The following is a 26,546-nucleotide window of genomic DNA, read 5'->3' as shown; positions in this document are numbered from 1 at the left end:
TCAGGGATCACAGTTCTGTACTATTTATTGTCTAATTCCAAGACAATTTCATGTATTTTGTTTGCCTGGATTTTTTAGGGTTGTTTTTTGTTTTTTAACTCTTTAGGGACCTATCACCTACCTCCTAAATAATCACATGGAGACTTATTCTTACTTATGAATGCCGGCCCTAACTTGGCTTGTTTCTAGCCAGCTTTTCTTAAATTATCCCATCTACCTTTTGCCTCTGGGCTTTTTACCTTTCCCTATTCTATATACTTTCTTTCCTTCTTACTCCAAGGCTGACTGTGTGGCTGGGCCCTGGTATCCTCCTCTCCTCTTTTTCCTTTTCTTGCTCCTCTCTCTTCTCTCTTCTCTTGAGCCTCAATTTCTCCTATTCATTCTCTCTGCCTGGCAGCCCTGCCTATCTTTTCTACTGCCTAGCTACTGGCTGTTCAGCTCTTTATTAGACCAATCAGGTGTTTTAGAAAGGCAAAGTAACACAGCTTTACAGAGTTAAACAAATTCAACATAAAAAAAACACAACACATCTTTGCATCGTTAAACAAATATTCCACAGCATAAATGAATGTAACATATCTTAAGCTAATATTCCACAATAAAGTAGTCTCAAACAAGTTACACCACCATAGCTGGACTAATTTAAATTTTTGTAAACATAGAAGTCTGCGGTGACAAAAATATAGTTTAGCAGTTGGTGAGAGAGCCTAGGAAAGCTCCTTCTCTCATCTGTACACTGTATAATATGTGACTACATAATGGCAAACTAATCCATAACAAGATGGCTCAAGGAAATAACCATCTTTGTTGTTGAGACCTGCAGAATAAAAGGCATCTCCTGACTTGGTAAGTAGAATCAGATGTACTCCATCTGCCCTGTTCTGCCTGCTCTCCCCAGACCTGTCTACCTCCCATGAAGTCATTTACCAGTCTGGGAACACCCATCATTATATAAGCCATTACTAAATCAGTTTCCCAGCAAGACAGAATCTGGTGAAGTCTTCCATCTTCTCGGCCAGCCAACTCTTCAGATAAAGTTGCCTGCCTTGCTTCAACAATTTATCTCTCAGCTTTAGCTCATAATGCAACAAGCAGTCAGATCAAGGTAAATGAAACAAGTCATTATGATGAAAGAGTGAAAATACATAAGAAAAGGGGGTAGGCAGATGGTTTTGTTATTTGTTTTTAAAGGCAAGATCCAACCATATGCTTCCTACAACCATAGAAGTAAAACTAATTACATGTAAAAAATATTAAAACATCAACAAGAAAGTTCTAGCCCCTCCCATAAAAACAAAATGATAAGAACAGAGAAGAGTGAAAGGTAACTTGAGCAAATACGTGTAAAAGGAAGTGTCCTAGAGCAATTCTGAACGCTTTCTTTGCTTCAATGCCAAATGTAAAACACCTATATCGCTATGTCTTGATGTTTAAAAATGCAGAGAACACATTTAAACAGATCAACACCATGCAGTGTTTCTGTAAAAGAGAAATGGACAGGATCATCTTTATCCTGGTTCAGAAGATGTATACAGAATTTTCTGTAAACATTGTGCTGACTGGTGAAAAGACTAATCTCATCCAAGTATGAGATTAATAGAAATGAATCCTATCACTTCTGTTTAACAGGTTATTTGAGGTTCTGTGTAGAATGGTAAGATTACAAAATGGAAACCCTAAAGATAGGAAGAAAAAATAAAATTATTCCATTCACCAGAAATGTGTCTCTACAAAGAAAATATATAAAAAATGTTATAAAAAAGAAAAGGGGTAGGAACACACATACACATGAAAAAATAATCAGCATCACAGTTTGTGATTTTATTACTACTCTTCTGGGTGTGTGCGCACATGAGCAGCATGATGCAGAGTGCACCTGTGTGAGTGCACAAGTGCATGTAAAAAGGACAAATGTCTCTTCCCTATAGATCTCCACCTTTCTAATATTTATTTTTATTTTATGAACATAACTGCATCAGGTATGCACTCATGTACATAAAATAAACCTTGGGCTGGAGAGATGGCTCAGAGTTTAAGAGCACTGACTCCTCTTCCAGAGATTCGGAGTTCAATTCCCAGCAACCACATAAAATAAACCTTATGAAAGAGGTCAAAACAGGCATCATATCCTCTGGAACTGGAGTTACAGACAGCTATGAGCCATTGGTGCTGAGAACAAATCCAAATCCTCTGCAAAAGCAGGTGCTCTTAACCACTTAGCCATCTCTGCAGCCCCAATAAGTTTTTTAAATAAAATGAAAATGTTTGATTTACAGTTAACAGCATAAGAATATTTATATAGCTGGGTGGTGGCGCATGCCTTTAATCCCAGCACTTGGGAAGCAGAGGCAGGAGGACCTCTGTGAGTTGGAGGCTAGCCTGGTCTACGAGAGCTAGTTCCAGGAAAGGCTCCAAAGCTCGAAATCTTGTCTCGGAAAAACAAACAAACAAAAAAGAATATTTATATAAACAGATTATTTTCACTTATTCCAAGTGGGTTTTTCTAGGAGTGAAGTTTGCTAAATAACTGACAATATTCTATGAAAACACCTAGTTTTTCAGATTCTGTAGTAAAGTTATAAAAGATCTAGCATTCAGACATGTCCAACCTGAGACTCACACACGTCAAAGAAACCCAAGCCAAGCAAACCAACAGAACCAGAATTTATTGCCTCACAGGATACTGAGGTGAAGCACTGGAATAAAGAATGAAGACACCAGGCCCTCGAAGGCTCAGTGCCACAAGATGCAGTCCTTCATCTCATGCTACTCGGTACTTGCCTGACCTCAATCTCTCCCTGTGCAGCTAGACGCCTATCTCTGACAGAGCAAGAATGGAGATGCAGGCAGCTAGAGGCAGTCCCAACTTCACAAGCCCAAAATAAAACTGACAGCTGTTCTTATCATTTGTGTTATCAATACAGTGAGAAGGTGAAGGGGAAAATATCTATCTATATACACATATATGTCAGTACCTTATACCAACCTGCACAGGAGGAACAAGTAGAAAACTGCGCTAGCCTGGTAGGCATATTCTACCCTTCAGACATTTAAAAAAAAAAAAAGAAAGAAAAAGTGAAAATGCTTACTGAATATAAAATCCAATGGTTTGGCCACTATATATGTTGACTTGTTTTTCTAATTTTCTTTTTAAAAAACTTTGTGTGTACATATGTTTTTGTAAGTGTTGTGCCTCCATGTATGTGGTGTATATTATATGCATATCTGGAACCCACAGAGGCAAGATGATGTCAGCTGGAACTTGAGTTACAGATAGTTGTGAACCACCATGTGGGTGCTGGAATCAAACCCAAGTCCTCTGTAAAAGCAGCAAGGACTCTTAACCACTGAACCATCTCTCCAGTCCCATGTTGATTTACTTTGACGTCATAAATTAAATGTAAAGACTTCAAAAAATGTAAAACTCCAGCAAATATCCTATTCATTTTACTAATATAATTAAGTATTGTAAGATAATTTCTACATGCTTAAAAAAAATCTGGCTTAAGGAAAAAATCTAGGAATTAACAACAATTCTAATAAATGTAAAAGTAAGGATATCTAACCCTGTCACAAAAGTCACTGAAAAAGTCCTACCACGGTGAAACAAGGAAAAGATGCATAAAATCAATAAGGCAGTTTAGTAATCTCATATTTCAATATCTTTAATAATGGTCCAAATTTAAAAGTATAGTATAGATTCATACTATTGTTGATCACCACTGGCAGCAACTAACATTCATAAAGCATTCAAGGATCTAAGTATCTGAAGAGAAATGGTTGTTCTTTTAAAAAAAGAAAAAGAATTTTTTTAAGTGGAAAGAAATCTAAAGTTACCCACATATCTAGGTTTTATATTACTTTGTTTCAAAATAAATCATTTCAAAACAGTTAAGTATTATATAAAAGTTGGCAACCTCAAATTCTTGGCTGGTCTACTGATGCACTTAGTTACTTGCTATTTTTTTAGATTATTTATTTAGTATACAGTGGGGGTTTTGCTGTATATATGTCTGTTGAAGCTAAGATCCTCTGAAACTGGAGTTACAGGCAGTTATGAGCTGCCATATGGGTGCTGGAAATTGAACCTGGGTCCTTTGGAAGAGCAGTCAGTGCCCTTAACCACTGAGCCATCTCTCCAGCCCCCTAACATTGTCTTTTAAGGACAATCTAGGGCAACAAAATATTCTATTTTTAATAAGCAGCATATTATGGTCATTTATGATAAAGAATTAAATACAAGGTGAAGTTTATTATTTATTAACACCAAGTTATGTTGAGTTCTGAAAATTGGAGTCAACAAAAATGAAGCATTGTAGAACATATATATGAGTCAAGATTCTTGGCTTGTAATAGCCAAGACATACAGAGCATTCTTTTAAGTACTTTACCATTTATCAATCAATCTTACAATTCTACAAAGCAAATAACAGTCCCCTTGTTTTACAAAAAGGGAAAGTGAGGCAGATAGAAATAACTTTCTCAAGTCATAAACTTAACTAATAAATAATTTAAAGACACATGTTTAAATCATATAAGAAATTACACAGGGCCAAGAGACAGGCATGTCTCTGAATTTGAGGCCAGTCTTGTCTATAAGCACGATTTCCAGGACAGACAGTCAGGGCTACACAAAAGAAAAAGGAAAGGAAAAAGGAAGTGAAAGGAAAGGGAAAAGGAGAGAAAAAAAGGAAAGGAAAGGAGAGGAGAAAGGGAAAGGAGAAAGGGAAAGGAAGGGAGGGGAGGGGAGGGGAGGAGAAAGGGAAAGGAGAGGAAAGGAAAGGAAAAGGGGGAAGGGGAAGGGAGGGGAGGGGATGAAAGGGGAGGGGAAGGGAGAGGAGGGGAGGGAATTAAGTGGAACCAGTACATGCACAGCCAATTCAAAAGCAAAACACCAGCAGAGGGCTAGGTTCAGTAACAGGGTTCAATCTCCTGCATATTGTAACTAAGTAACTGGGGTTTATTTTTCATTTTATTTTTTAGATTTACTTTATGTATTTTGCCTTTGTGTATGTATGTGTACCCTGTGTAACCTGGTGCCTGCAGAGGTCAGAAGGCACTGGCCCCCTGGAACTGGAGTCATGGATGGCTGTGAGCTGCCATGTGGGTGCTAGGAACCCAAATCCAGGTCTTCTGCAAGAACAAATGTTCTTAATCACTGAACCTTCTTCTCTCTAGCCACACTGAATTTTTTTTTTTTTTTTGGTATTTCGAGACAAGGTTTCTCTATGGTTTTGGAGTCTGTCCTGGAACTAGCTCTTGTAGACCAGGCTGGTCTCGAACTCACAGAGATCCACCTGCCTCTGCCTCCCGAGTGCTGGGATTAAAGGCGTGCGCCACCACCGCCCGGCCACACTGAATTTTTTAAAGGCCATTGTCAAAGCACTACATGTAGAAAAAGCTGAAAAATACAGATGAAGGGAAACTAATGCAATGACCAGGTCCAGATCATAGGAAAGACAGCAAATTGTATTTGAAAATCAGACGACGACGCCCCACCCCCCCGGAAAAAAGTGACATATTTCTTAAGTAAAGCAAAGCACATGTAACTTTTGAGCACACTCTGGAGAAAACAGTTGAAAACTGTTGTATGCTTGAAATACAGCAAACAACTAAACATAACCTCCCATCTTATTTATAGAAAAATAGCATCATGCTTAATATGTTTTTAGGACTAGTGCATTTTATAGCACATTTACAATATGGGTCAATCTAAGTATACTCAGGCTTATCTCTGAAAAATACTTTGAGATAATTTAAGTGTTTTCTTATCTTTGTGACACTTTTGAACATAAAACTGGCATGCTTCTGCACTTTCCACTCAAGCTAGCAATAAAAACAAACTTTGACAGTGATTATAAAAGTTTAGTTGTTCACCAAAAAACAATTATGGCTATAAAATCAAATTTAGAAATGGAACTGTAATCACTCTAATCCACACACACACACAAAAATCAGTTAGTATCGATTTCCCACTACTAAAGCAAGCTCATTTTCTACCCATTTTTACTCCTAAAATATTCAGTGAGAATAGGCAAAGGGCCTGTCCCTCAGAACCGAACTGTTACTGGTCTTGCTTTGGTATCTTCCAGTCTGTTTAATTAGGAGACAGTGTACAGTGTCTGGCATGAACATGATACTTGTGCTTACTACTGAGCTAAGTATATTCTTTTAGCTCTAGAAAATTGATCTGCATTGAGCTTCTTGAGTTAACCCTTAGGTCCCCATAAGGCTTCACCCAGGCTCAGAAAAGAGAAAAGGCACTTCAGTCCCTCAAAGGCTACCACCATTATAAATCTACAATTTACTGTCCACCCAAAGAATATAAGATTTTTACCAAAGCTATACCTATTTTTAAGAACATATTTTTATTTATTTAAATTTATTTTATATTTATTATTATATTATCATTAGTAATTATATTATTAATTTATAATTAAATTTATTTAAATTTTTTAACCAAATACTAGTGCATACTATTCTGAAAGGTCCTTGCTATGTGGAGCATTACTCCCAGGAGGTACAAGCAAGATCTCATCTTGATTTCTTGGCTGCCTTTTACTGATGTAATCACAACATTAAGCTTTGAAATAGAATCCTGGGATAGGTCATTCCCTTCAAAGTGTCTATCATTACTCCTTAGTGAGTCAGCTTTTGCCCTACTGCCAATGTGCTTTCTATTGGATTTAGTATGAAAACTTATTTTTGTAGAGTAGAAACAGTGACATTTCAAGATTCCCTCAATTATCAAACAGGGAATACAGAGACATATCAAAGCGAGCCACTCAAATGTTTGAGTAACACAACCTCCCCACATATACAAATAAAAAATTTGAAGGGAAAAAAGACAAGTAAGCAATACAGAGAAAAGATTACTGTGTATGCCAGTGTCCAAAACTGTCCTGCAAAACTTCCTGATAATTTTCTTGAGTAGAATTTATGCAAAGCACATTTAAATTTGTATAACCCTGAAGACAGAAAAGTCATATTAACTTTCTCATATCAGGCAAGAATATCACTGAAGCGGGGGAAGTCTATGCCCCTGTACCTTTTAAGAGAATACTATTAATTTTAAAGGGGAAAAAAAGAAAAATAAGAGCAATCCTTAGAGAAAGTAAAATAAAATAAATACTGAGCCAGGCATGGTGGTACACACCTTGATCTCTGAGTAAGCAGCCAGTGTGGTCTACAAAGCAAGTCCAGGACAGCCAGGGCTACATAGAAAAATCCTACCTCAAAAAACAAAAATAAAATAAAAGTAAAAATACTGAGATGGGCAGATATATGGATGGATGAATGGACTGACACATGGACAGGCAGAAAGAAAGAAACCAATTCCAGAGAACAAATTGAGACATCTCCTTATTCTGAATACAGTAATAAATCATTAATGTTTTGGGTATAAATGAAAAAAAATGCAGATAAATATTTGCATGTACTGTTCTCTTTAGACACTAAATTTTTCCTATAAATTTTAAAAATTAATGTCAGGCATGGTAGCATATATCTTTAATCCCAACACTCAAGAAACAAAGGGCAGATGGATCTCTTTAAGTTCGACACCAACCTGGTCTACAGAGTAAATTCCAGGACCACCAGGACTGTCACACAGAAAAACCCTGTCTCAAAAAACCAGAAATAAATAAATTATATATAACTAGTATTTTATGTGTATATGCTTGCATGTACATCTGTGTACCACATATGACTGATGCTCTTAGAGTCCTGTTAGATCTCCTGAAACTAGTTCAGATGATTGCGTCCTCTTAACCACTGAGCCATCTCTCCAACCCCTGTAAAGTTTGTTTCTTTGTTGTTCTGGTTTTTGTTTTTTGTTGTTGTTGTTGGTGGTGGTAGTGTTTTGTTTGGTTTGGTTTTGGTTTTGGGGGGTGTTGTTGTTTTTCTAGACAGAGTTTTGCTGTAGCTTTGGAGCCTGTCCTGGAACTAGCTCTTATAGACCAGACTGGCCTCAAACTCACAGATCCGCTTGCCTCTGCCTCCCAAGTGCTGGGATTAAAGGCGTGCGCCACCACCGCCCAGCTGATGTAAACAGTTTATTCTCACTTATTCTTTCCAACTTTTTAACTTTTTATTTTGAAGCAATTACTCTCACAGAAGTTGCAAAAATAGCACAAAATGTCCCTTGTACCTTTTTCCCAGCTTTCCCAATGGCAACACCTATACGTGGTGGCACAAACTGTCTTCAAGGTTCCAGAATTTCCTTCCTTTTCTTTTTTTGTTTTTATTGAGCTATATATTTTTCTCCTTTCTCCTCCCTTTCTCCCCTTCTAAGTGAATTTTTCTAGAAATGAAATTTGCTAAACAACTGACAATATTCTACGAAATTACTAGCCTTTTCAGATTCTGTATTAAAGCTACAAAAGGTCTAGAATCCAGATATGTTCATCCTGAGGCTCACACGTGTCCCAGACAGTTTCGAGTATTCCAAAACATTTACAGATGTCATTCCATGTCACAACATCAAAAAGTTGGAATGGTTTGGTATTGTGTTCACATATGTGGAGGCCAGAGGTCAGCATCAGATGTCTTCCTCAATTACTCTCCATGTTATCTCCTGAGACTGACCCTCTCACTGACCCCAGAACCCAATGATTCCACTAGACTTGCTGGCCAGTAAGGTCCCTTGCCTTGCTCAGCACTGGGATTACAGACGCATACCACACCTAGATTTTATTTGAGTGATAGGGACCCAAAAGTCAGGCTTGTATAAGTTCTATCGAGCACTCTTCCAACTGGCCCATCTCCTCAGTGTCAGGCACTTTACTCTTTTAACCATGAAACAATACACTGTGGTCATACATACAAGAGCACACGTAAGGAGGTTTCTAGCACCTTTATCTGTAATTAACAAAACCTGAAAATAACACAAATAAGCTAAAGGATAAATAAACTATGGTATATTCATACAATAAAATATTATGCAATAAAAACTGATTACTGATAACCAGAACAGAAATGACTATCAAATTACACTATATTAAGTATAATATGCCTATAACCTCTGCCCTTCAGAGGCAGAATCTGCAAGTTCAAGGCCAGTCTAATACATAGAGCAAGTTTCATGACAGTCAGGACTACATATAGTGAGACATTATCTCAAAAAATAAAAAAAGGTTACATGCCACAAGGTTCCATTTATATAGAATTCTAAAATAGTCAAAAGCCATACAGACAAAACAAGTAGCCAGACCAGATTAACTACAGAAAGGAACATAAAAAAATTGTTTAAGATAATGAAACAAACTATTCTTTCTTGATCATAATGGTTTTTACACAATTATGTGTCTAAAACTCAACACTGCTGTATATAAAGTATATCTTAGTAAACGTTTTATTGTTGTTGTCGTTGTTTTTGATTTTTTGAGATGGCTTTGGAGTCTGTCCTGGAACAGCTCTTGTAGACCAGGCTGAACTCGAACTCAAGGATCCACCTGCCTCTACCTCCCAAGTGCTGGGATTAAAAACGTGCACCACCGCTGCCTGGCTTAGTAATAAGTTTTCTTTTTTTTTTTTAACTTTTGTTTTGTTTTGTTTTGCGAGACAGGGTTTCTCTGTAGCTTTTGGAGCCTGTCCTGGAACTAGCTAGCTCTTGGAGACCAGGCTCTGGCCTTTAACTTTTTTTTAAGATTTATTATTTATTATGTATGCAGTGTTCTGCCTATTCTCTGCCTGCAGGCAAGAAGAGGGCACCAGGTCTCATTACAGATGGTTGTGAGCCACCATGTGGTTGCTGGGAATTGAACTCAGGACCTCTAGAAGAGTAGTCAGTGTTCTTAACTAACCTCTGAGCCATATCTCCAGCCCTAGTAAACAATTTTCTAAACCATAGATGTGATAGAATCTTAATTTTCTGATACCAGAACTAGATGTTGCAGGGAGGAGGAACAAGAATGCCAAACTTTGCCTAAAAAAAAAATCTAGCAAATGTTTGTAAATAAGTCATAAATTCCCTTATGATTAAATATAAATCAATACATTATTAAAAGAAAACTACATAGACATCCAAGTCTTAGTAATTTTAGAGGAAAACCAGCTTAATCAAGAATGGAATAAGAACTAGGCATGGTGGCTCAAACTTTTAATCCACAGAATTAAGGAGGCAGACAGGTAGATCTCTGAGTTTGAGGCTGGCCTGGTCTACACAAATTCCAGACTAGCCAGGGATATCAGTGAGACACTATCTTTAAAAACTAAAAAGGAGCCGGGCAGTCGTGGCGCACACCTTTAATCCCAGCACTCGGGAGGCAGAGGCAGGCGGATCTCTGTGAGTTCGAGGCCAGCCTGGTCTACAAGAGCTAGTTCCAGGACAGCCTCCGAAGGTACAGAGAAACTCTGTCCCGAAAAACAAACAAACAAACAAAAAAAACTAAAAAGAAATAAAATATTAATATGATTTTCCCAGAGTCCTGATGGCCAAATCATGAGGCTCCTCTCCCAATTCTGACTCAAATAATTAAAACTTTTTTTTAACATTAAAAAGCATTCAAAGCCAAGGTGGAAGCGGTGGAGATGGTGGACGTCGTGGTGGTGGTGGTAATGGTGGTGGCATCAGCATCAGCAGTATCAGGCGGCGCACACCTTTGGTCCCAGCACTCAAAAGGCAGAGGCAAGGGGATCTCTGTGAGTTCGAGGCCAGTCTGGTCTACAGAGTTGAGTTCCAGAATAGTCAGTACTATACAGAGAAACTGTTTCAAAAAAAAACACAAAAAAACAAAAACAAAACAAAAACAAAATGAAACAAAACAAAAAAGCCTTCAAGAGGCCGGAGAGATGGCTCAGTGGTTAAGAGGCTGCCAAACTGCCTGCTCTGGCAAAGGACCTAAATTCAGTTCCCAGCATCCACAGGGTGGTTCACAACCACCTATAACTCTAATTCTAGGGGATTCAATGCCTTCTCCTGGCCTCCATGGGCACTAAACAGGCACATGGTGCACACACATACATTCAGGCAAAACACTGGTATACATATAATGAACCTAAAACAAACTAAAAAAAGAAAAAAAAACTTAAAAAGTTATTTTAGAACCTTAGATTTACCTAAAAATCCTCAAGCACTTTCATTCAATTTGATGGTACAGCAAAATGGTTAAGAGCTCAGACTCAAGTCTGTGTTCTTCATTGTGACACCTGGAGTCACCAATCTAATCCTGCCCTGATCTCTGCTGAAAGAGAACCAAGCCTTAGGTTAGGGTGTATATTAAGAGGATGGGTTTCAGCCTTGGAGGATGGTGCCTTTGAGAAACAAGCCTGAGCTTGAAGCTTGAGCCCCCACTAAGTCCAGGGTGCTCCTACAGTGACTGTGTGGATCCTGAAGAACAGGGAACAGAGCAACTCAGAAGTAGACAGCTGAGACCAACCAGGATTCTAAGTCAGCACTGCTCTGTCTCCAGATGTAGAAAATGGAGATGATACTCACCATCCAGGCCACTGCACTTCACCAGGCACAGGGCTCAACAGCAACGCAACCTAACTAAGCCAATTATCCCATTTTCCCCTATTTCCTCCTCGGTAAAATTAGAATAATTGTAACTACCTCTACATACACACATATGTGCATACTCACATGCTGAAACACAAGCACAGATCCATCCTGAAATCACAGACACTCATGAGAAAGAAGCAAGCCTAGGAGTTCAGCCCTAGACAATCAAAAGAATAAATAAATGTTAATCACTTACACAGTGCTTGGTATGCTTAAGTAAACCTCACTAGGTATTACACTAAAATAAAAGAATGATAATAATTATTAGCTGTGTGGCCTTGAACAATCATTTCATTGTAAACTACAATCCTGCTCTGTTAAGTATAGTCAATGGCCCAAATAAAAACCTATCTAGAAATACTATGAGAATCCTAATCCAAATAAAGTATATGGTTTGCCCAAATAAATAGTAATGTGAAGGCATAGCCAAGAAAAAAAAAAAACTGGTAGTCTTGATAGTTCCTAAAATTTTATTCTCAGGACTGAAGATAAAACCTAATAGGAGGGGCTGGAGAGATGGCTCAGTGGTTAAGAGCATTGCCTGCTCTTCCAAAGGTCCTGAGTTCAATTCCCGGCAACCACATGGTGGCTCACAACCATCTGTAATAAGGTCTGGTGCCCTCTTCTGACCTGCAGACATACACACAGACAGAATATTGTATACATAACAAATAAATAAATAAATATTTTTTAAAAACCTAATAGGAGACTGCTTACTTGCCATAGCCAAAGCTGTTGGCTTAATCCCTAGCACCAAATAAAAGGGGAAACGTATGCTCTCTTGCTTGGCAATACAGCCTAGTAGCAGTAGTACTGTAACCCCGAAATAGCAAGCATGCATACCATGAATAAGGCCATGAGTAAGGCCCTGTAATCCAAGCTACTCACGAGGATGAAGCAAAATTGCTTGAGCCTACGAATTCAAAGACCAACCTGGAACATGCCTCTAATCCCAGAGAGGTGGAGGCAGGAAGATTAGAAATTCAAGATCATTCTCTGCCACATAGAGAGAGCTCTAGGCCAAACCTGAGTTACATGAGACTCTTTATCTCAAATATGGATGGATGGATGGATGGATGGATGGATGGATGGATGGATGGATGGATGGATAGATGGGATGGAATGGATGGGATGTAGACAGCTTTAAGCACATACTACATTTAAAGGAGAGAGAGCAAAGCTTTTAATTGAAGTGTAGCAGCTCACACAAAAGTGCTCATAGCCAAAGCCCAGTGTGGTGTCACATGCCTTGAATCCCAGCACTTGAGAGGCAGAGACAGGCAGAGCCGTGAGTTCAAGGTCAGCCTGGTCTGAGTGTCAGGATAGCCAAGGCTACACAGAGAAAACTTGTCTCAAAAAAACAAAAACTGACACACAAGTATCACTCGATGATTCTTAAAAACTCAACAAAGCCATAACATCAACAACTCAGATCATAACTCAGAATATTTTCAGCACACCTCTCTTTTGTCCTCAAAGCCAAAGATGATTGTTCTGACTTCTGGTCCATCTTTCAATTCTGTCTGACTGATTCTTTTTGTTTGTTTGTTACTATTGTTTGCTTTTTGTTTTTAATTAATTTACTTTATGTATGTGTTAAGTGTTTTACCTGTGTATATATGTACCACATGCATGCCTAGTGTCCATGGAGGGCAGAAGACAGCATCAGATCACCTGGAACTGGAGTTTTATGGATGGTTAGGAAAGACCACATGGGTGTTGGGAACTGAATCAGGGTCTTCAACAAGAGCAACAAGTGCTCTAAAATGCTGAGCCAGTGTTCCAGCCCTCTATTTTTTAAACTTTATAGTAATGTAGTCACACAAGTATGTTCTTTCATATATGCTTTAATTATCTTTCTTGCAAGGAAAATATATTCAAGTCAGATGTAATAAAAAAAAGTCCTACCAACACTATCAAAAATCATATTCATCAAATCACTCCAGGAGGCAGGCAGATCTCTGACTTCAAGGCCAGTGATTTGGGGGAGGGAGGGAGAGAGAACACAACACAAACTTAAACTATAAATTATTCTCAAAGTAAACTTCTCAAACATAAAATTTGAAGTATCAGTGTATTTAAAGGTAAATACTGAACAGTGTGACTAAATGACCCTGTTTGATGATATCAATAGAACCTTCACTATGGGTTTCGTTGGTGGTGTAATCTTCCAGCTATTAAAGGCTTTCAAAATGCCTCTGATAAAAATCAACACCAATTCAGAGGTAATATCAATTCTGGGAGGATCCAAGTACCTCTGATTGAAGGTAAGCTTTGTAGAGTGTAGAGAACTGTCTTCTACCATCAACTGTTACCTGATGCAGCTTCAGGGCAAAGAAGACCCCTGGAACTCCATCATCAGTGGCGTGCTGGCTGCACTAAGTGGACTACTGACCATGGTGGGCTCCACAATAATGGGGAACATTCTGTTGGCCCTCATCAAGGGTGTCACAATATTACTTGGCAGTTCCACAATGCACCCCTATTCCTGGAAGACCCCAGCCAACTAACCCCTAAAGAAGGAGCACCAGTCTCAGGTTATCCCAACTACCAGCAATACCTCTGAGGAAGCCAGTGCCTGCCCCCACCACCATGGGAGCTACTCCACAGTTCGTTCCCAGATGATCTAACTCCAAAGGAGGACTAGCTCCCACATAACCCTTTGACAATCCAGGGAGGACCTCTCAGACTCCACTCCACTGAGGTGGGGCACACCAGTGACCTTATCATATGATCACCATTTTTGCCTCTCAGGGTACCCAGCTTCACACATGTAACAAGTTCACCCCAGATCCTTCCTGTGGCACCCTGATAAGTATTTAAAGTCAGTTCAATAAATAAATACATACACCATAGGAGACAATTTGCTCCTCCTCTCCACTCAGATTTCTGGTATCTTTTTTTAACTCTTAGTAGGAGAAAATAATGACTTTCAGGGCTAGCAAGACAGTCCAATGGTTAAGAGCCCTTGCTGCTCTTCCAGAGAAATCAGTTCCCAGCACTCACATGGCAGTTCATAAGAGTCTGTAACTCAGGGTGTTGGATTTCCAACCCGACCACTCAAGAAATAAGGTACATATGTGGTGCATATGTACATATAGAAAACCTCACACATTAAAAATAATGAGCCGGGCGGTGGTGGTGCATGCCTTTAACCCCAGCACTCGAGAGGTAGGCGGATCTCTGGGAGTTCAAGGCCAGCCTGGTCTACAAGAGCTAGTTCTGGGACAGGCACCAAAGCTACAGAGAAACCCTGTCTCGAAAAACCAAAAATAAATAAATTAATTAATGAATAAAGGAATGAATGCATAGATAGAGATAGGTAGGTAGGTAGACTGATATATATGTAGAGCGATCGATCTTTGATGCACACATATGCTAGAGAGACTGCACTCTGGTTGTCAGGCTTGGTGGTAAACATCCTCACACACTGAGTCATTTTACCAGACCTGCATTTATTTTACTTAATATTGTGTGTTTATGATGTGTGTCATGCAGGCCACAGTGTACATATGAAGGTCAGAGGATAATTTTTAGGAGTCAGTTCTCTTTCTACCCTGGGTTCCAAGTATCAAACTCGGATCATCAGACTTGCATAGCTTTCTCTGCTGCACCATCTCACAGGCCCTCCAACAGTGGTTCTCAATTTATGGTTGAGACCCTCACAACCTGCAGATCAGATATTTACATTACAATTATAACAGTAGCAAAATTACAGATACGGAGTAGCAATGAAATATATTATTTTATGGTTAAGGTCACCACAATATGAGGAACTGTGTATTAAGGAGTCACAGCATTAGAAAGGTTGAGAATCACTGCCCTACAACAAAAATCTATAAATAAGCCGGGCGGTGGTGGCGCACGCCTTTAATCCCAGCACTCGGGAGGCAGAGGCAGGCGGATCTCTGGGAGTTCGAGGCCAGCCTGGTCTAAAAGAGCTAGTTCCGGGACAGGCACCAAAACTACAGAGAAATCCTGTCTCGAAAAACCAAAAAAAAAAAAAAAAAAAAAAAAATCTATAAAAAACCAAATGGTTCTACTTTATACTATAATAAATTCCTACTACTCATCTATATAACGGCTTCACATTAAAAGTCTATAATCATTAGCTCAGCATGGTGACACACACCTGTAATCCCAGCACTATGAAGGCAGAGAGCAGGTGAATCTCTGTAAATTTGAAGTCAGTCTGGTCTACGCAGTAAGTTCCAGAACAGTCAGGGCTATGTAGAGACTATGTCTCAAACAAAACAAAAATGTATAATCGACACTGCCCAACAAGTCTGTCATAAGCCACATGACTATTTAAAATTATTTAAATTGGTCTGGAAAGATGGCTCAGAGGTTAAAAGCATATATTGCTCTTCCTGAAGACCAAAATTAAAGCTAGTTCTTTGGTTGAACTAGTCAAACTTTAAGTGCCTGATAGGTACTACACAGCAAAGATATCAAACATCTCCATCACCATGGGAAGTTCAACTGAACAGCATGTGTGCTACATATTCATCACCTATTCGACCCTTAGCCTCTCAGCCTACTCTGCTAAAATTTACCAAAGAAAATGATAACCAGTAGCTAGTTATAGTTCACAAATGCAATGATTATACTTCTTTGGCTCTCATCCTTTTTTTCCCCTCGGTTTTTCGAAACAGGGTTTCTCTGTAGCTTTGGAACCTGTCCTGGAACTAGCTCTTGTAGACCAGGCTAACCTCGAACTCACAGAGATCTGCCTGTCTCTGCCTCCCAAGTGCTGAGATTAAAGGTGTGCACCACTACCGCCCTCATCTTTCTTGTTATCTCTCAAACTCCTTAATTTTCCCTCCTTTGGAAATCCTCTCTTTGGTTTCCACTGTACATTATTAATCTAACATTAAGTATTAGTTAGCTCTATTTTCTCTTGTCCAGTAAATCTGTTCTTTCAAATTCAAGCTTCTATTCATATTAGGTCTACCTTTCTTCTCACTTCAAGTTCTCTGTAACCAAGCTCCTGTAGGCCATTTTTTCTTGGATATATTTTAGCCTCTGTATTAAACATATAAAGGGTTTCAGTTCAGACCTTTACCAAAACTCCCTACCCTTTCCAATTAGCATACTTCTATTTATACTTGCAGGCCCAAAGTATACCAACTTCAAATTTCTCTTGCCTACATTCAACTAATCAACAGATGTATACTTCCTATAAGGGTCTAATTGGCCAGCCATTTGCCACAGTCTCACTTCAGCTGCTGTTTCTGAGTATAGTACAGAATAACTGTTGCCAATTTCTCCACAGCCTCACTCAGGCACATTACTACCCAACACCTCTTCCTTGACGTTGCCTTTCACTTCAAAAACCTAAAAGGACTCAATACAGATAGTAAAAGAAAATTCCAACATTTTAATAACGTGAGTCTAACAATTTATGGAACATATTTTGCAAGCTTATCTTTGCCTCCACTATCTTCTATTTTGTGCTAGTAGAACTACAACTCAGAGTATCTGCTTGCCTCTGCCTCCCGAGAACTGGGACTAAAGGCGTGTGCCACCACCACCTGGCATGAGCCATGTACTTCTAATCCTAACACTTAAGGGGTATAGGCAGGAGAATCTCAAGTACAAAGCCAGCCTGGGCTGCAGAGTGAGATCCAGTCTCAAAATAAAAAGCAATAAACAGGCTGGGGACACATCTCAGGGGCAGAGTGCTTGCCAAGATGAATAAGGCTCTGTGTTCAATTCCCAGGCCAAAAGCTAAGAGGAGGAGGAGTCATCACTGTCACAATCCACCAAAGCGTCTTTAAAATGGTATAGACCAGGCCCTTCCAAATAGAGAGTTAAAACAACAGATTACTTGTGGTACTTTGCAAGCAAAGGAAAGCAAAAGCATATTGCTTCACTCAGTCTCCAAAAGCTGAACTCTAAAAAGAACAAGAATGTATTACAGCAACACTGCTTTCCACAAACCATTCCACACTGGATCAGTTCTCCCAAGAGAAGCAGACTGTTTATACTGGTTCCTGTCATACGATTTGTCTTTTTTAATTCAATTAGTCAACAATCACAAAAAGTATAAAGTTGATGATTTAGGTGTATATTACCCTTATTATATTACAAATAAGACTCTCTCTGGATGCATTAATCCCGTCACTCAAGAGACAGACACAGGGAGATCTTTGTGAATTCAAGGTCAGCCTGGTCTATAAAGCAAGTTCCAGGACAGCCAGGACTGTTACACAGACAAACCCTGTGTCGAAAAGGAAAGAAAAGAAAGAAAAAAAGAAACAAAACAAGACTCTCAATTGCATGGGGCACTTTATAAATCAACTAAACAGAACTATTTGTAAAACTGGAGAAATGCTCACTGAGAGGCAGTAGCAGGTGAATCTCTCTCTGTGAGTTTGAGCCCAGACTGGGCTACACAACAGTTCTTCCAGTCTAGTCAGTCACGTGGTGAAACCCGATCTCAAAAAAAGAGAAAAAAAAAACAATATTCCATCTTAGAAATCTTAAACACTGACAGCCAAAGCAAAACACAGTAAACCTCAAGAGGAACTCAAAGATGCTCCACTGGGTGAAAGAAAAAGGGATTTAAGCTTCATCGCTAACTCTCATCCTTGTTCATATTGTGTCCTACATTCATAAAACACAAACAAACATATAGTTTATAAATTAAACACCAAGGTATTGAAGATTAATGTTCAAGTTTTCCATTGATGGAGCAAGCAACCAAAAAGCCAAAGGCCTAAAGTATTGCTTGCGATTGAACTCATGTTTACCCCTCCACAAAGTTAAACTATAGAGGTTTAAGTCTTGGTGCTGAAAAAAGAACAGGGAAACTAATCCTCTTTAGTCTCACAATTATAAGATATAGATGGCAAATTGCTAGTTGAATATATGAAAATAGGTTCCAACATGTTGATGGAAATTAAGACATCCATCCTACCAATATGATACCTTCATTATATCCAAATTTTAAAACACCTCCATTTTAAGGGATGGAGGTTCTAAGCATTGTTTAAGGCTCATTATTCAACATCCAGGAAAGAAACAAAAACAAGAAACACACCCTTTGACCTGATAAGCAAACTTAAAAGAATAAGAAAATAGCATAAATGTAGAAAATGTCCAGACAAGTTCATCACAGAACTGTTTTAAAAAATTAAGGCAATGTAAATTAACAAAAAACTGCTATAAACTATGATTAAAGAATACTAAATCTCCATTATAAAAATATAAATTTCACATGGAAAGCTTTTCTTGTAAGAATTCCAATAGATAATGCATAATCAAAGAGTTATAATTCAAGTTGGACAGACCATCTCTACTTTAATGTATTCTCTTGGAATGGTTTACTGGTTTGTCATTGGGTTGGTTGCCTGGGTTTGGTTGTGTGTTTTGTTTGTTTACTTTTTCAGACAGAATCTCTTGTAGCCCAAGCTGGTTTTAAATTCACTATGTGGATAAAGTTAGCCTTAAACCAATCCTCTTGCATCCACCTCCCTCCCAAGCGCTGAGATTACAAATGTGCACCACCACACCCAGCATCTTGTGATTTTTTTTTTACAATTAACATGTACTATAATATTCATAATCAGAAGTAATTTCATTTTAAAAGAAACTATATGAGGAGAAGAAAACTGAGGAGAGGAGGGTGGAGGGGAAAAGAAAAGGTAAAAAGAAGGAAGGAAAATAACATGTATTTCATTCTATGTGAAATCCAAATTTAACAATATATGTGTGTGATTGATATAGATATAGATACAGATATATGAATGACATGAAAACATGAAATCAAGCAAGGTGGGAGCAAGAAGTCCACCATAAGAAGAGCGGAAGCAAATGCAAAGGGTAAATGAATTTACATGCAAAGTACAATGTTATACATGAATGAAACTATAACACTAAGAAGACAAGACATTTTAAAACAAATTAGGGCCGGGCGGTGGTGGCGCACGCCTTTAATCCCAGCACTTGGGAGGCAGAGGCAGGCGGATCTCTGTGAGTTCGAGACCAGCCTGGTCTACAAGAGCTAGTTCTAGGACAGGCTCCAAAGCCACAGAGAAACCCTGTCTTGAAAAAACCAAAAAAAAAAAAAAAAAAAAAAAAATTAGGGTCAGTAAGATGGTTCCACAGATAAAGAGGCCTGCTGTCACCAAGAATGACAACTTTAGTTGACTCCTTGGGACAAAACAAACAAGGTAGGGCGAAGTGACTTCCACAAGTTGTCCTCTGACACTTAAGATGCCTACCTACACCTGTACCTGCACATGAACACACACATACACACATACTAAATAAAAATATAGTAAAAAAAATGTTAAACCTAAAAAGAAAGTTACAAGGCCAGGGAGATAGTTCAATAGGTAAAGTGCTTGCCACACAGTTTATAAGGACTCAAGTTCAATCCCCAGAAACCCCCTAAAACTCTGTGTGTTAGTGCCCCATGCTTATAATCCCAGCACTGGTGAGGAAGCATGAATAGGCAGATATTTAGAACTGGAAGGTCAGCCAGTTGGTCAGCTTAGACAAATTCAAATACACAGTACCAGGGCCCAATGAGAGACTGTCTCAAAATACAAGATGGGCAGTTCTCAAAGACTGATACCCAAAGTTAACGTCTAGCCTCTGCTCTATGTCTTAGATAGACATACCTGCACATATCTATGCAGCCCTGGCTGGCCTAGAACTCTACATGTACATCAGGCTGCCCTCAAACTCAAAGATCCTCATGCCTCTGCCTCTGCTTCCAGAGTGCTGGGATTAAAGGTGTACACTACGCCCAATATAGATTTTGATGATGATGATAACAGTAATAAACATAGTCCTCAAACCAACAGTTTTACCATTAGCATTGTACTAACTTATCTTTTTAATACTTTTTTTAAATAACCACACTGATTGCATTAACCTGTAATATGACACTCAACATTTAGAAAACACAGTTTTGGGGCTGAAGAAATTGCAGAGAACTTGGGTTTGGTTCCCAGAAACCACATGAAGGCTCATAACCATCTTCAATTCTCCAGGGGATCTGCTTTCTCTTTGACCTCCACAGGCTCTAGTACATACATGGTATACACACATACACATAAAATAAAATAAAAATTTAAAAAAGGAACAAAAACACATCTAAAACTATACACAGAACATGCTAAGCTCTTTGCTCCATCCACTTTCCACCACAGGCTCCAAAATAAGAAAAAAGATCAAATATAGTAAGTCTATTCTACATAATCCTTATCGGCATCTGAATTGACAGGCTTTACTCCAGTTCCAGTAGCAAGGCCCAACCAGGGCTCATACTGCAAGATGAGATCCACTACTAACAGATACAAGTATTGTAAGGTTTCTCCACTTCTGTTGCCTTTTCAATGGCATTAGGAAATTCTGCATTTAAAAACATGCATCTGGTTTTTACCACTGCTCACAAGCCAACTCTGTTTATTGAGGGGGGCAATGAGACAAGATTTCTCTGTATGGCCCTGGCTGTCCTCGAACTCACAGAGATTCGCCTGCCTCTGCCTCCCAAGTGCTGGGATTAAAGGTGTGCACCACTACCACCCATCTAGACAAACCAACTCTTTCATGAAAATCTTTTCAAAAAGAATTCTACTTGATCAGGGGAGGGGAGGGAAATGGGAGGCGATGGCGGGGAGGAGGCAGAAATCTTTAATAAATAAATAAATAAATAAAAATTAAAAAAAAATAAAAAAGAAAAAAGAATTCTAGGGGCTGGAGAGATGGCTCAAAGATTAAGAGCACTGGCTGTTCTTTCAAGACCCAGATTCAATTCCCAGCACCCACATTGTGGCTCACAGCCATCTGTGTAATTCCAGTTCCAAGGGATAAAATACCCTTACATAAACATACATGCAGGCAAAATATTAATGCACATAAAATAAAAGTAAGTAAATTATTTTTTAAAAAAGAATTCTAATGCAATGGGATTTTAACATCATTACATTTTTAGGTTGTTTTTCATATACACCATTCCAGTTGATCTTCCCTCACAACAGACGAAATAAGTAGACACCGTTCTTCCTCTAAAAATGAGGGAATGTTGCATGGCTTCCCAGAAAAAAAGAGGGGGGGGTTAATGAGTAACACTAGGTAGAATCAAAACTTACTGCTCTATACTATCATGATAAAACAATTTTCATTTGTGGTATAGAATACAATTATGAACTTAGAAGTACAAATACAGTATAAAAATAAAAATGAAAGCATCAGTATCGAAATCACAAAATTAATATTAAAAATAGCCATGACATGTTAATAATTGTAGTAGTTGTCTTAAATTACTAGGAAACCTAGTTCAATCCAATATGGAAGTGACCTCAAACTTAATTCTAAATCAATGTTTCACTGATTATGAAATTACATAGAAATTCACCATAGAAGTACAGGAAATAGAGGCACTTGCAGCCAAATCTGACAAACTGAGTTCCATCCCCAGAACCCACATGATGAATGGAGAGAATCAACTCCTACAGGCTGTCCTCTGACCTACACATGTGTACCATGGCATGCATGCACCCACATTCATACGCACAAATAAATAAATATAATTTCTAAAACTTAAAAATGAATTCACCATTTAAAATTACAGAACCAGGTAATATGTAAAAAAAACCAGCCACACAGATTGCAAACTTCTCCAAAACATTTTCAGTATTGTGTCTTCATACCAAATTACGAAGTTCCCTCAGTGAAACCCAACTTGATTTCAACATTAAGAGTATTACAACAGCATAAGTATGTTGTTTCTGCATATTTGCAACATGCACTCAAGTTCCAGAGCACTTTTAGGAAATGTATAAAATTCACAAGCTAAAAGCAAAACTCAAGACAGAATATTGTTTCTGGGATTTTAGGACCAGGGTTTTGTTTACTTTTTAAACTTTTGTGTGTGCATGTGTAGTCATATGTGAGCCACTGCGCATATGTGGAGGCCAGAAGAAAACTTGGAATTGTTCTTTCCTTCCACCACATGGGTCCAGGGGATCAAACTCAGGTTGGCAGGCCTGGCAGTAGGTGTCTTTACCCAGCGAGCCATCTCTCAGAGTCTTACTATTAAGCCCTGCACTTTCCTATATATAAAAATTATTTAAAATGTGTAAAATTAGCCTAAATATGAACTCTAAATTATCTAGATGAGGAAACTCAAGTCCAGAGAAGTAATATCCCAACAGCAATTAATGACACAATGAAATCACAATCCATGATCAATGCAGAATTTCCCACCAGTGTATATACTACCTCTAAATTCAATACAATGTGTTAGCACCTAAAATTTTGGTGGGTTTTTTTGAGGGGGGTGGAGTCTGTAGCTTTGAAACCTGTCCTGGAACTTGCTCCGTAGACCAAGCTCATCTCAAGCTCAAAGAAATCCGCCTGTCTCTCCTCCTGAGTACTGGGATTACAGGTGTGCGCCACCACCGTCCAGCTACCACCACCGTCCAGCTAACACCTAAAATTTTAAATACATTAAGACTCAAAAACAGTTCACAGTCTACAGAAAACAGAACCTCTTAAGGAAAAGTCAAAGTTGCAAAGACTGAAAACTCCCTCTTCAATGTAAGATATCACATAATTTTTAGTAACACCGATTTTTCTCATATCAATACTATTCATTTGCTTAAAAAAATAATCTGGAAAGAAAATTCTGCTGAGAACTGGTCTAAGTAGTGGGGACATCAGGAAACAAAAGGCTTCTGATCTTTGCTGAAACCAGGTGTACCTCTCTAAAACTACTTCTCTGTAATATGGCGGGATGCAACCCTGTGCAACAGTAACAACACCTTCTTTCACTTCTTCCGAAACTGCAACAATCCTCAACACCCCCTCTGAAGCATGAATACATCCCTTGACAACTCAGAATTCCACTTTGCCACACGAAGTATTAACCAGGACTCTAAGCAGGTTTTTAAACTGACTTTACCACACCTCACAGCCTGAGGCAAATCTCAAGAACTTTTCACAATCCACTGTACACCTTCCAGGTTCACAACCCTGGTCTCAAATGACTGTAACACACCCTCCTAGCCTCCACTTTACTAGAAACCTGAGTCAGATGGTTCAGGAGTAACTACAATGTTGGTATGTTAGAAAGCGCCTTCAGGACCTCTCTCTGCGGGCAGAAAGCCGACTTCACGCCTCACTTCCCCTCCTTTCCTCTAGGCTCTGCCGTCAAGTGCCTCTCTGGGCATACCCTCTGTTAGCAGCCAACTTGATAAACTGTGTTCTAATGCCTTATGAACAAAATCACTACGCGGCTCACAATGCTCAGGGTTACCTAAATGTAAAAATGGTAGATGTCTTCATAGGCAATCAATCCAACCTTCCAGAAGATTCCACACTTAGCCTAATAATATACTGCACAACATTTACCCAAAACGGAGTCACCCTGCAAACTCTTCTATTCGCTCAACCCATCGAAAAGAAGTCTTTCTTCGGCCACCAACTCATTTGGCCTACAAGTAAAAGCACAAGAGCATTGATCTTTTGATAATCACCTTCTATATAACTCAATCATAACCTCTGACGGGTCACTGTTCTCATGGTGAGAAACAAAGTTGAACCTCCACTACAAGAACATATGCACTTTTTAATACAAAAGGCTACACAGCAAAAAAAAAAAAAAAAAAAAAAAAAAAAAAAAAACCGAGTGGGTGTCAAGACAGTAGGAAAAGTAGAATGTAACTTCAGTCTGAAGACGACTGAACATCAAGATCTAACTCCCAAGTGAGATGGACAGCCTCCAGAGTGCCAACGCTACCCCCTAACTGTGAAACAAGTTTTCAGACCCCAACCAACAAAATCATGTTGGGTCCCGAAATGCAGTATGTCCAGCACAATTTCAACCCAAGAAATAACACTCATCTTTTGCAGCGCCATTTGACTAGTGTTCCCTGAACTCCTTCATGCACCCCTGAACTTTCATTCCCCTTCAAGCACTACCAGGTCAGGAGGATGCCCTGCTGCAGTCAGGCTGAGGCCCGCACCGCTTGCCCGAAGGTTCCAACAGCACGACCTCCGGCCTCTCCCTCCGGCGCAGTCAGGGCCTCGGGCCACACACTCACCTCAAGGGGGCCCGGAAGCATTTCCAGGGCGCTCTAGGGGTAGCGCCCCACATTCTGAGTGCTACCGGCCGCCAGGTTCAGGATGGCCGCCGAGCTCGGCGACCCCGCCTCCCCCGCGTCGCCCGGTCGGGCCTCTGCGCTCCACTCTGCCAGCTCGCCCGGGCGGCCGAGGCCACCCCAGCCCCCCGCCTGCCACCGCCTCCTCAGCCGGTGACAGCCGCCGCGCCCGGCCGAGGCCCGCCCCTCCTCCAGCACCTCCTCGCCACCGGAGCCGGGGCGGTGGGCTTCTTACCAGGTAGCAGGACATGGCGAGGCCCGCCACCGCACGGCCTCCTCCGCCACCCCACGAAGCTGCCAGCCAGGGCCGGCGTGGGGCAGCGCCTGGGCCGCTGGAGCGTCTCTGCCGGCTACTCCGCGCCGCCTCCGCCGCCGCCGCCTTCTCACAACCACAACAACATGGCGGCAGCGGCCACACAGAGCGCGCGCCCGAGACCGATCGGAGCTGCTGGCGGGGGCGCGCGCGCACGCTCCGGCGCTGTCGGCCGTCGGGGGTGGATAGAAGTGGGCTGGCTGTCACGGGATGGACGGGGGCGGAGCCTGGCGAGTTGGTCACGCCCCGGAATGTGGGCGAGGCTGCAGGTTGGCAGAAAGTGGCTGCGGAGAAGCGACCACAGGAGATGAGCGAAAAAAGAATAGAAAAATGGGAACTGACTAGATGAACCGTTACAAATTAAGAAAAATAAAACCAAAGACTAAAAAGATGTTCAGGAGGCTTCTTTTGCTAGCTTAGTAACTCAAGACAGCACCTTAGCTTACTCTACTCTCTATTAGAACAGTAGTGATATTATTTCCCCAGCAGGTATAGTCAATATAAAACTAATTTAATACGGTGCATGTAAATATAGTGTGCTACAGGTTATGCTCAGAATACAAGTTCAAACTGCCTCAATCTCAGCTCCTAATAAAAATCTCAGTGCTCAAACAAAAGCAAAAAAAAAAAATGCTCAAACTAACCTGCAGAAAAATCCCATAGTCCAACACTGTAATGATTTAGTTCAGCAGTTCAGAACCTCTGGGTTGTAACCCCTTGGTGATCCAACGACCCTTTCACAGGGGCCGCATATCAGATACTCTGCACATTAAATATGTCCATTACGATTCACAACAGTAGCAAAATTACAGTTATGAAGTAGTAAGGAAAATAATTTTATGGTTGGGGTCACCACAACATGAGAAACTGTATTAAAGGGTCGCAGCATTAGGAGTTGAGAAACACTGCCTTAGGTTCTAATAGAACCCGACCTTCTCTCTTTCCCTCAGTTGAATCCTTGACTTTTTCAGAAAACCAGTGAATGAAATTCATCCTTGTGTTTGTTACATTGTTTTTTTCTTCCTCAGCACTTTGCAATTATTTGTTTCTTTGTATTCAACATTATTGCCTTTCTGTCTCCCTGGAATTTAAGAACTATTAGAAAAAGAAGGATGTGTCTGGCGGTTTGGCACTAGCCTTTAATCCCAGCACTTGGGAGGCAGTGGCAGGTGGATCTTAGTGAGTCCCAGGTCTCTAGACCTAGAATTGTGCAACACAATAGCCAAACAAATCTCCTAATTAACTAAGGAATAACAGGTATTTATATTTTATCTAGTTGAATCGTCACAACTTTAATGGGTAAAGGCTATCTCCACTTTACAAATGAAAAATGTTAAAACCCAGAATCAGCTGAATTTAACTAAAAATTCAAACCCAAGCCCAGCTGACAACAAAACTATACTATCACTCACTGAGTTGTGCTGCCCACAACATCAGAAAATCTCGGGAAGGCACCACATCACAGTTCGAAGTTAGGAAAGACTTCCCATTACTCCCTGAGAAACTGCTGTCTTCCGTCTCTTCCAGGCAGTTGATTGTGTGTCAGCTTTCACCTTCACTAGAAAAGCACAAGGCTAAATACTGAAGTACAATGACTACACTGCCTCTTTCG

The 26,546-nt window shown here is 39.9% G+C and overlaps 1 protein-coding gene and 1 pseudogene across 4 annotated transcripts in view; one reads left to right on the top strand and one right to left on the bottom strand.

Moving 5' to 3' along the window:
- Mtmr3 (myotubularin related protein 3) overlaps window positions 1–25,058 on the bottom strand; it is a 121,245-nt gene extending 96,187 nt beyond the window's left edge. For all 4 annotated transcript variants that reach the window (XM_057771575.1, XM_057771576.1, XM_057771577.1 and 1 more), the window contains exon 1: window positions 24,857–25,058. The gene's annotated coding sequence lies outside the window, so the exon portion shown is untranslated. The remainder of the gene's footprint in view (window positions 1–24,856) is intronic.
- On the top strand, window positions 13,648–14,069 carry LOC130876330 (mitochondrial import inner membrane translocase subunit Tim17-B-like; annotated as a pseudogene).
- Window positions 25,059–26,546: the final 1,488 nt, after the last annotated feature.

This window comes from Chionomys nivalis, chromosome 6 (assembly GCF_950005125.1).
Source record: "Chionomys nivalis chromosome 6, mChiNiv1.1, whole genome shotgun sequence".
NCBI lineage: Eukaryota > Metazoa > Chordata > Mammalia > Rodentia > Cricetidae > Chionomys > Chionomys nivalis.
This window is presented reverse-complemented; position numbering and strand designations above follow the sequence as displayed.